Below are 11159 nucleotides of genomic sequence, written 5' to 3'. Positions count from 1 at the left end.
CTTTTTACAAAATAGAAACGGGCAGAGATTGAAAGATATAAAATGCTAATGTTTTTTTTTTAGCAAAAGTAGAAAAATAGCTTAAATGAGAGGTATTTCGTCCCCCTCGCTTCTCCTCGTTCCCCTCTTTTTATAGGATTGTGATTAGGGTTTTAGATGGAAGAAGAAGAGGAGCGGGGTGTAGCGAGTGGGGGACAGCGACGAATGAGAGTGGAGGAAAATCGGGGAAAGGGAGCGCAGGTGAGGGACGGAGAGAAGGAGAGAGGACAAAGGAGATGAGGGAGGCGGCTGGTTTGCAGGAGAAAGAGAAGGGAGATGGAGCAATTTAGGGAAAATATGGTATGAAGTCAAAAAAAAAAAGAAAACATGTGGAGCCCCAAAAAGAAAAGAAGGAAGAAATAAAAAATGGAAAATTGCGTGTGGAACCCAAAAAAAAAGGCAAAGGAGAAAGACACAGATGGAAACTTTGAAAATGATTTTTGAATTTTTTATTTTATTTTTTATGGAATAGGGAAAAAAGGTAAATAGAATTATCAAGAATTGGTCCCTTGTAAAATAATATTTTGACAAAAATAAAAATTATAATACGTCATTTTAAAATACGAGCTTCAAAATGAGTCCAATATTGATATACTTCCGAGCAATGTTTTATGAGGTGAAAATTGTTGATCCTTTCTCCTCTATTTTATTATTGTTGAGCTTCTAATTTAACAACTAGTAAAATATATACTATATGAAGACAATTAATAATTAATATTTAAAAAAAAAATAAGGATTTAACAAAGTGTTGTTCTATAATTAATTTAGCGAGTCCAAACCCGAAAAAATGAAATGATGACGAATCATTTAAAATTTGTGGTAAAGTAATGCTCGTAGTGTTGAAAAATAACAGCAGTGGTATTAATAGTAGTAGCAATAATAATTTTAAAAAATAGTGAAAATAAAGTATTTAGCTCGTCAGTAAATTTAGAACCCCGAGTAAATTAAAATAAATGAGGGACAAAATTGGGTGTCAACACCCATTCGTGATGGCAGCCTTGTCGGCTTGCATATGTATGTATGTTTGGAATGTTGCGTGTAATGGCAGCCTTGTCGGCTTGCGTATATATAAATATATGTTGTTGTTTAAAATGCTAACTCCTCAGGAGATAGGTGCTTATGACATAGAGAATCGTGACAGCTTTAAAGTAACGCCCTGCCTTTTTATACAAATAAGTTCATGACATGCTAGTTATAAATGATTACAGTTAACAGGCAATATGAGTGTCCAATTCGGGCACTAGTCACGGCCTACGGGGTTGGGTCGTGACAAAATTCCTTAAGGACACACAGTGAATTCTGTGGTCTCGAATATTTGTAAATTTTATTCACACAGTTTTTTTTTTCAGTTTCTACTTACTGGTTTTATTTCCAGTTTCTGATTTTGCTTTACGACAGTTCTGAACACGGGAGGATAACAAGCTTAAGGAATTTAATAACTATTTATGTGTTCATTTGTTGTTGTTTAACGATTACAGAACGTTATTTGAAAGAAAAAAAATATTTGTTTTCGTTAACATAAAACAGTGTTGTCCACAAAATAAAAAAAAAAAACTTGTGTCTTTGTTGTTTGCATGTAACGAACTTGTATGTTGCTTGGAGACTAAAATCTTCAGATTTTCTACTCCGGTTGAGATTAAAGTTTTCAGAACTTTCTACTCATTTGGATACTTGATTTGAAGATATAAAAACTTCATCAAGTATACAACATACAGTTTCCTACATTCTGTTTGAAGGTTTTAAATCTGTCTTGTGTAAACTTGATTCGGTTTGAAGAAATAAAATCTTCACCGTTGTGTATTATATTTATTGCTATCAAAACAGATTCAGTTCGAACATTTTTTGAATTTAAACTGATTCACTGTTTATTAAATTTTTCTGTTGTTTCGTACGACAGAAATGGGAGACCAAATTCCAAATTTGAATGCTACTGCTACTGCTAATGCCACACCAGCCCCCGTGGTTGGTTCTACGAGCAATGTTGCGTCCTCCAGTCGTACCGCACCAGCACTAGCTCCGGCAGAGAAGCCCGGAAAATTCACCGGGATTGATTTCAAACGATGGCAACAAAAGATGTTCTTCTATTTAACTACTTTAAGCCTTCAAAAGTTTATTAAGGAGGACGTTCCGGTTCTGCCGGAATCAACACCTGAGAATGAACGTTTTGTTATAACTGAGGCATGGAAGCACTCAGATTTTTTGTGCAAGAATTATATTCTTAGCGGACTGGAGGATGATCTTTACAACGTCTATAGCAATGTGGGAACATCAAAAGAGCTATGGGATGCGTTGGAAAAGAAATATAAAACAGAAGATGCTGGACTAAAGTAGTTTATCGCTGCCAAGTTTCTGGACTACAAAATGGTAGATGGAAAGTCTGTTGTTACTCAAGTTCAAAAGTTGCAGGTTATCATCCACGATCTCCTCGCTGAAGGTATAAATCTGCTTAATACCTTTGTCGAAAGTATTCAGTACACTATTACTTACATATTGTTTGGTGTAGGTTTGGTGATTAGTGGGGCGTTTCAAGTTGCGGCAGTGATAGAGAAGTTGCCTCCTTCATGTAAGGACTTCAAACATTACTTGAAACACAAGCGAAAGGAGATGGCACTGGAAGATCTCATTGTTCGGTTGAGAATCGAGGAAGATAACAAGGCAGCGGAGAAGAAGGCAAATGGGAGATCAACCATAGGGGGAGCACATATTGTTGAAACTGCCCCAACTAATCTGAAAAAGAGGAAAAAGTCATCGGGACCTAGGAACTATCCCAACAAGAAGAAATTCAAGGGAAACTGCCACAATTGTGGAAAAATCGGACACAAAGCTGCAGACTGTCGTGCTCCGAAGAAGGAAAAGAAGAAGGGTCAAGCTAATATGGTTGAAACAAACGATGAGGTTGATGACTTGTGCGCTATGTTGTCTGAGTGCAACCTAGTGGGAAATCCGAAGGAGTGGTGGATTGACTCTGGCGCCACTCGCCATATTTGTGCTGTTAGAGAAGCCTTTGCTTCATATGCTCCCGCCGGGCCCGACGAGACCATTTACATGGGAAATTCTGCAACGGCCAAGATTGAAGGTTATGGAAAGATCCTGTTGAAGATGACCTCTGGCAAGGTGGTGACTCTCAACAACGTCTGTCATGTTCCTGAAATTAGGAAAAATCTAGTATCTACCGGACTTCTAGTGAAGAATGGTTTTAAGTGTGTTTATGTTTCTGACAAGGTTGTAATAAGTAAGAACGAGATGTACATAGGAAAAGGTTACCTTACAGAGGGCCTTTTCAAACTGAATGTAATGGTTGTTGCTAATAATAATAAAGTTTCTGCTTCGTCTTACTTGATTGAGTCAAATGATTTATGACATTCACGTTTAGGACATGTCAATTATAAAACCTTGCGAAAAATGATTAGTTTGGAAGTATTGCCTAAGTTTGAATGCAATCAATCAAAATGTCAAATCTGTATTGAATCTAAGTATGTTAAACATCCTTATAAGTCAATTGAAAGGAATTCAAGTTCTTTAGACTTAATCCATACAGATATTTGTGCATGAAGTCAATCCCATCTCGCGGTGGAAAGAAGTACTTCATAACTTTTATTGACGATAGTACGCGGTATTGCTACGTTTATTTACTTAATAGTAAAGATGAAGCAATTGAAGCATTCAGGCAGTACAAAACTGAAGTTGAGACTCAACTTAACAAAAAGATTAAAATGATAAGGAGTGATAGGGGCGGTGAATATTAATCTCCTTTTGAAAAAATATGTTTGGAATATGGTATTATTCATCAAACGACTGCCCCTTACTCGCCACAATCAAACGGAATTGCAGAAAGGAAGAATAGAACACTAAAAGAAATGATGAATGCCCTGTTAATAAGTTCTGGGTTACCCCAGAACTTGTGGGGGGAAGCTATTCTAACAGCTAGCCGAATACTCAATCGAGTGCCCCATAGCAAAACAAAATCAATTCCATACGAAAAGTGGAAAGGAAGGAAGCCCAATTTGGAATACTTCAAAGTGTGGGGGTGTTTGGCCAAGGTGCAAGTTCCTAAACCCAAAAGGGTAAAAATAGGACCTAAAATCGTTGATTGTGTTTTTATAGGATATGCCACAAATAGTAAGGCATATCGGTTTCTGGTTCACAAATCTGAAAAATCCCGACATTCAGGTGAATACAGTAATTGAATCAGATAATTATGACTTCTTTGAAACCATATATCCATATAAAAAGGAATGTGAGTCGTCTAGCAAAAAATCTAAACGACCTCGGGAAGAAACAAAGGAAAATATTCCTGATAAGGAAAATCCAAGACGCAGCAAACGTCAAAGGACGTCTACTTCCTTTGGACCAGAGTTTCTAACATTTTTGTTGGAAAATGAGCCTCGAACTTTCAATGAAGCTATGTCTTCATCGGAAGCTCAATTTTGGAAAGAGGCAATCAATAGTGAGATAGAATCCATATTGGACAACCATACTTGGGAATTGGTTGATCTTCCTTCAGGGAATAAACCTTTAGGTTCCAAATGGATTTTCAAGCGGAAAATGAGAGCTGATGGTAGTATTGATAAATATAAGGCAAGACTAGTTGTTAAAGGTTTTAGACAACGAGAAGGTCTTGATTACTTTGATACATACTCGCCGGTAACGAGGATTACATCTATTCGGGTGTTAGTAGCGTTAGCCGCCGTGTACGGTCTTGAAATCCATCAAATGGATGTGAAAACAGCCTTCCTAAATGGATAGTTAGAGGAAGAAATTTACATGGAACAACCTGAAGGGTTTGTAGTTCCAGGGAAAGAGAAGAAGGTGTGTCGACTTGTTAAGTCTCTTTACGGACTAAAACAAGCACCCAAACAGTGGCATGCAAAATTTGACCATACGATGCTGTCAAATGGATTCAATGAGTGTGATAAATGTGTCTACATTAAGAACACTCCGAACCACGTCGTCATTGTTTGTTTGTACGTGGATGATATGTTGATAATGAGTAACGACGTTGCTAACATAAATGCTACCAAGTGCATGCTTGCTAGCAAGTTTGATATGAAAGACTTAGGAGTTGCCGATTTAATTCTGGGAATTAAAATCCATAAGACTCCTCAAGGTCTAGCATTGTCACAATCTCATTATATTGAAAAGGTACTTGAAAAGTTCAAATATTTGGACTTTAAAGTTGCAAAGACGCCAATTGATATGAACCTTGCTCTTGCAAAGAATAAAGGTGAAAGTCACTCTCAATTGGATTATGCTAGAGTGTTGGGAAGCTTGATGTATATAATGAACTGTACGCGACCTGATATTGCGTGTGCTATAAGTAAACTAAGTCGCTACACTAGTAATCCCGACCAAAATCATTGGCTGGCAATGAAACGAGTTTTGGGGTATTTGAAACATACTCAAAACTTTGCTTTGCATTATAATAGGTATCCTGCAGTTATTGAAGGATACAGTGATGCAAATTGGATCACCGGTTCTACTGAAACTAAATCCACAAGTGGATATGTTTTTACTATAGGTGGAGGAGCAGTGTCTTGGAAGTCATCCAAACAGACATGTATCGCCCGCTCTACAATGGAATCTGAGTTCATAGCTTTAGACAAAGCCGGTGAAGAAGTTGAATGGCTCCGGAATTTCTTAGAAGATATTCCATTTTGGCCCAAACCGTTGGCTCCTATATGCATACATTGTGATAGCCAAGCGGCAATAGGAAGAGCCGGGAGCGTTATGTACAACGGAAAGTCTCGTCACATACGATGAAGACATAATACCATTAGACAACTACTCTCTAGTGGAATTATCACAATTGACTATGTTAAGTCAAGAGATAATGTGTCGGATCCACTAACTAAAGGCCTAACTAGAGAGGTGGTTGAAAGATCATCGAGGGGAATGGGACTTTGGCCGAGGACAAGTCATCGTGGCGGTAACTCTACCTGGAAGACTGGAGATCCCAAGATCTAGGTTCAAAGAGATCAAACAAAGTCATTGATGACGGTTCAACATTGTCACAATAACTTTTTGGTCCATTCTCGTGATGAGACAATGTTCAGTACCAGGATAAACCATTACGGCTTTTTAATGGTTTCTAAGTTTGATGCGGGGTATATCAAATAGTGTATCTACGGGATGACACATTTGAAAATCACCTATGTAAGTGTGAAGTGTAAGCCGCTTCAAGGAGAATTCTGTGAGGCCAATTCTCTACGCACTTATGAACCAGGCAGTGTTCATGGCTGAAACGAACAAAACAATGAGAACCAAAGATGGTTAAAGGGTTAATTGTGTGACATGTGGTTGTCTAGGTATACACCAAAGCTCGACGGTTCAAAGATATCAAATCTACCGATTGACCGAGTATATCCGACATATGTTCACTACGGAAAGTTCAAAGAGAAATCTACTTATCCAGATGCGATTAATCCTTGCTTACGAATTACACAGTATTTTTGTCATGCATGTTTTTCCATCATATATCCATTCCCCATTCATGTGGGGGATTGTTAAAGCTAGTTAATGATTGAAGCTAGCTAAGTTGGTGTGAATGAGAAATGGAGGGAAAAAGATAATGGAAGGAAAATGAAGTTCAAAGCAAAGTTCCTTTGAAAAGGAGCCTTGTACCACATTGATGGTAGAAAGGGAAAGTTATGTGCATATATTATAAAGCACTTCCTCTAGCTCTTAAAGGGTCAAGAAGAGGGACTCCCCTCGCGCCGTCGTCGTCGCTCGGCTCGGATTTGGATTTGGTCAAATGATCTGATTGATTGATAATCTTTTTGGACCAAATTTATTTAAATTCAATCTTCATTTTCTGAAATTATTTTGTTATTTCCCCAACGTTCTTATTTTTTCGGAAAAGGCATGGCCTTTCCGAACAGCCACCAAGCCTATTCTGAACAGGCATGTTCGAGGCTATATAAACTGAGGCAATGCCTCAATTTTCGACTACTGAACAATTTTTCCTTGCATTACATATTCTGCATTCTTTCTCCACAAATAAAACTATCGAGTCTTACTGTGTTTCGTTGCCAGATTTGAGTTCGCCGAAGTCGTAGGCGTTTGAGGTACCGCCACTCCTACGACAGGTATATCCGTTATATCCTGGGAGGAAATAATCCGTAACCTCGGGTACAGTGAGGGGGTTAAATTCCTTAAGGACACACAGTGAATTCTGTGGTCTCGGATATTTGTTAATTTTATTCACACGGTTTTTTTTTTCAGTTTCTACTTACTGGTTTTATTTCCAGTTTCTAATTTTGCTTTACGACAGTTCTGAACACGGGAGGATAACACCTCTCTATGGCCTCCATTGGCATTTATCTTTTATCTCCTTTTTTTTTTGGCATTTTTTCCTTCAATTTTGTATATAATCTACTAATTAAATTGATTAACAAAAGCCTCATAAATTTAATACAGCATTAAACTTGCATATTCTAAACTTGCATATTCCTTATTGGTGGTTTATTACTATTCGAATTTGAATTGTTATTGTTCCAGTTTTTCCTTTTATTAAATATCTTTATTTTGTACTTAAAGGGTTGTAACTTTTTGGGATTTTGATCTCTTATGTTTTTTGTTTCAGGTCAATGTTCTCAGTAAGAGGTTCAATGCTATAAGTATGTGATTTAATATGTTTTTTTTCTTTAATTATTTTTTATTTTTACTTCTTAATTTCTCCTTTTGATCCTGTAAATTTTATGGCTTACACTTCTGAAAGATAAAAATCCTGTGTTTTTTTATTTAATGTTTATATATGGTAAAGTTTGTCATTTTTTCGGTAGAAACAAATTTCAGGTCTAAAATCTAAATGTATGGATTAACTTAATTACTGAAATTTAAATAGGAGAAAGAGTCCCTAGATTAATGAATATATAATTTATCAAAAATAAATCTCGCAGACAAATACTTAAACAACATTCTTAAAACTATGAAATGTATTATGACAATAGAGAATGAAACAAAAAATAACAATACTACTTTAGAGTAAAACTAATATAAGCTGCAAACAACTGTTCATATAACTTTCTATTGATGTAAATTAGTATTACTGTGGGAAATGAAACAAGAAAGAACGTTACTACTACAACAAGAAAATATATAATAGGTGATACTAGATGGTGCTAATTTAAGGAATCTTTTTTTCTTTTTTGATTGATATTATTATCTCTAAGAACCAAGCCTTGGGAGAGTAAATGAAAAAAAAATATGTGTTAATAATAAAATGGATTAAAACTAGAAATCTAATTTTTTCTGAATTTGAAAATTTAAAAGAATCTTTAAAATAGATAAAAATTTAATAAGGATACTTAGGACCGCGCGAAGCGCAGACAAATTTATTAGTTAAATATACTTTAAACTCTGCAAGAAGGATTTAAGTAAATTCATGTGGCTTTTATTTTAAAAAGAAAAATTTTAAAATTAATATTTCACTTCTATTAGTCAGAAAAGGTGTATCTGAGCTGTTTATATAACGGTGGGATATAAATTGGTCACTTTTTATTGATCATTTGTCAGTGGATTTTTTTTTTTTTTTGCTAGGTCGCTTTTTTAATGAAGAATATATTTGCCCTAAATCCTGTAGTACAGGGTACTTAAACCTTTTCCCACTGTTAAAAAAAAAAAAATGACATAAGGCGTTTAGGTTTTTAGGGAATTTCCATAAGTTGAAAGGGATGGTAATGAAAAGTTTTACTATCTGCCTCACACAACTAACATTAGTTGTGTGGTGAACAAAAAAATGGACCCATATCTTACACTTATTGGTCCACAAATTTTAGGTTCATTTTTTTGTCTCACAAAATAGAGCCTCACACAACTAATGTCAGTTGTGTGAGGCACATTTTAAAAAATTTCGTAAAGTCAGGACTTAAAGAAGATGACGATATGATTACAACTTGATGATATGGTTAAGTAAGAGCCTGTTTGGATGGGCTTAAAAAAAGCAGTTTATAAGATGTTTTCAGCTTATAAGCTGTTTTAGATAAGCTAAGCCAAACGGACCCAATTAATTTTTTGGGCTTATTTTAAGCACAAAATGGCTTTAAGCTGGCCAGCCAAACACTCAAAAAAACTGAAAACAGCTTATAGGCAACTTATAAGCCAATCCAAACGGGCTCTAAAACACCTCTTAAACCACAATTAAAGGAGATGACGTTATGATTAGAACTTGATGATATGGTTAAGTAAAACACCTCTTAAACCACATGAGATTAAGTGATAACAATCTCTTCCACTATCAACTGATTAATTTGTGATGTAACGTACCAATATTAATTCCGTTGCCATTACCCGTCGTTACGTACCAACCACCAAACCAAGGAAAAGAAAGATTACTGAATTACAAATTTCTATTATATACTAGACGGCCTATGCCCGTGCTTGCGCACGGGCCCAACACTTTAGATTATAGTACATTTATGTGTATGTGGTTGTTTTTGAATAGTGATAATATATATATAAAGTATATATTATGTTCAAAACACGATTAATATAACATTGTAGTTTGTGCTCCGTATCTAAAATTTTATTAGATTAATGTTTGCTATGAACACAAAATCGACAAATCTATTAATATTTTTTAAAAGAGAAGACTTGTTTAAAAGGAAACTATTTTCTTCTCTTTGAGATAAAATAATAGCAATATTTGAGCATCAGTTGATACTTTCAATTTTAATTCGATTAATTTAAAGGTGTAAAATACTTATTATTTTTTATCAAATTTTAATTTGGACAATTCTAATTCAAATTATTAAATTAATTTTACATGTTTAAAATGAAACAAAGTAGAAATTGATTTTTTATTTAAACGAAAAAATACTATTTTTTAATTTTTAGTAAATATTCTCGGTTTAGCTCATTTTACTTATCATGTTATCTTTTGCATGGTTTTTTAAGAAAACGTCGATTAGAATTATAATTTGACTAATTTACCTTATTCATTATTTGATCTGCATTTGATATATTTTTTTTTACGACATTAATTTCTTTTCACATTTATTAGAGTAAGAATAAAAATAAAAAAAAGTAATTAAATTCTATCTTATTTTAAAATATAAATATTTTAAGTATATTTATTTTAGTAAACATAACAAATAAATGACATGACGGAATAGCAAATACAACAGTTTAATATCTAGATTAGATCTCAGGCTAATTGTATGGTTTGACTACTTAACCTTTTGAAGAAAAGCAATTTCATGGATTGACACGCACGTGATAATGAATTCATCATTATTGACTTAATGAGATACATTGAAAATTACATGAATATTGTTTGATTTTTTAATAGGGGGTGCACTTTTTTTTTTTTTTGGGACATTATTAATTTGCACTATTTTCATGCATATATATATATACTAGTTGTAGAAGGCCCGTGCTAAGCCCGGGCCCAAACTCATTATCTAAGAGTAGTACCTTTAATTAAAAAAGTATAATTTTTGTCAGATGAGTCCTTACAACTTTAAAAAAAAAAATTACTCACAATTTCTTATCATTAGAGGTTGTGAAGCGACAAGTATTTTTTCATTCTTAATCAGAGGTCTAGGATTCCATTCCCTTTTATTTCAGTTTTAAGCAGTTTTTATTTGCTTGGAAATAATTGATTTTTCCAAGGATCGAGAAGGTGTTAAGTTTTTCTTTCTAAAGTTACCCATGCTAATAGATGATTTAAACAACTTCAAAGTATTTACCACTTCCTATGAGTAAAGTTAAGAAAAGCTAAAGGTTAATATTGTCATAAAATTCTCAATTAATATTCCAAAGTAACATTCTTAATATGTGTGCAAATAACTTAAAAATCAAATAATACGGAACGGAGGGAGTAATTTTTCATTCAAAATTTCATGTGGCAAAGGGTTTATGTTAATTAAATATGATGATCTAAACTTACAATTTTAGATGAATTAAAAAAAAAATCTGAATTCATTAATCATTAAAATGAAACTCAAGAAACAATTTAGTTCATTGTATATACTTCCTCCGTTCACTTTAACTTGTCACGTTTCGCTTATCGAAAGTCAATTGACTAATCTTCGGCGCTAAGTTGAATTAGATTAATTTAATATTTTAAAATTAAAATTTAAATGTTCAAAATATATACAAAAAAATACTATAAATTGCAA

Source organism: Lycium barbarum, chromosome 1, assembly GCF_019175385.1.
Source record: "Lycium barbarum isolate Lr01 chromosome 1, ASM1917538v2, whole genome shotgun sequence".
Classification (NCBI taxonomy): domain Eukaryota; kingdom Viridiplantae; phylum Streptophyta; class Magnoliopsida; order Solanales; family Solanaceae; genus Lycium; species Lycium barbarum.
The sequence above is the reverse complement of the archived record's forward strand: the minus strand, read 5'-3'. Positions refer to the sequence as shown.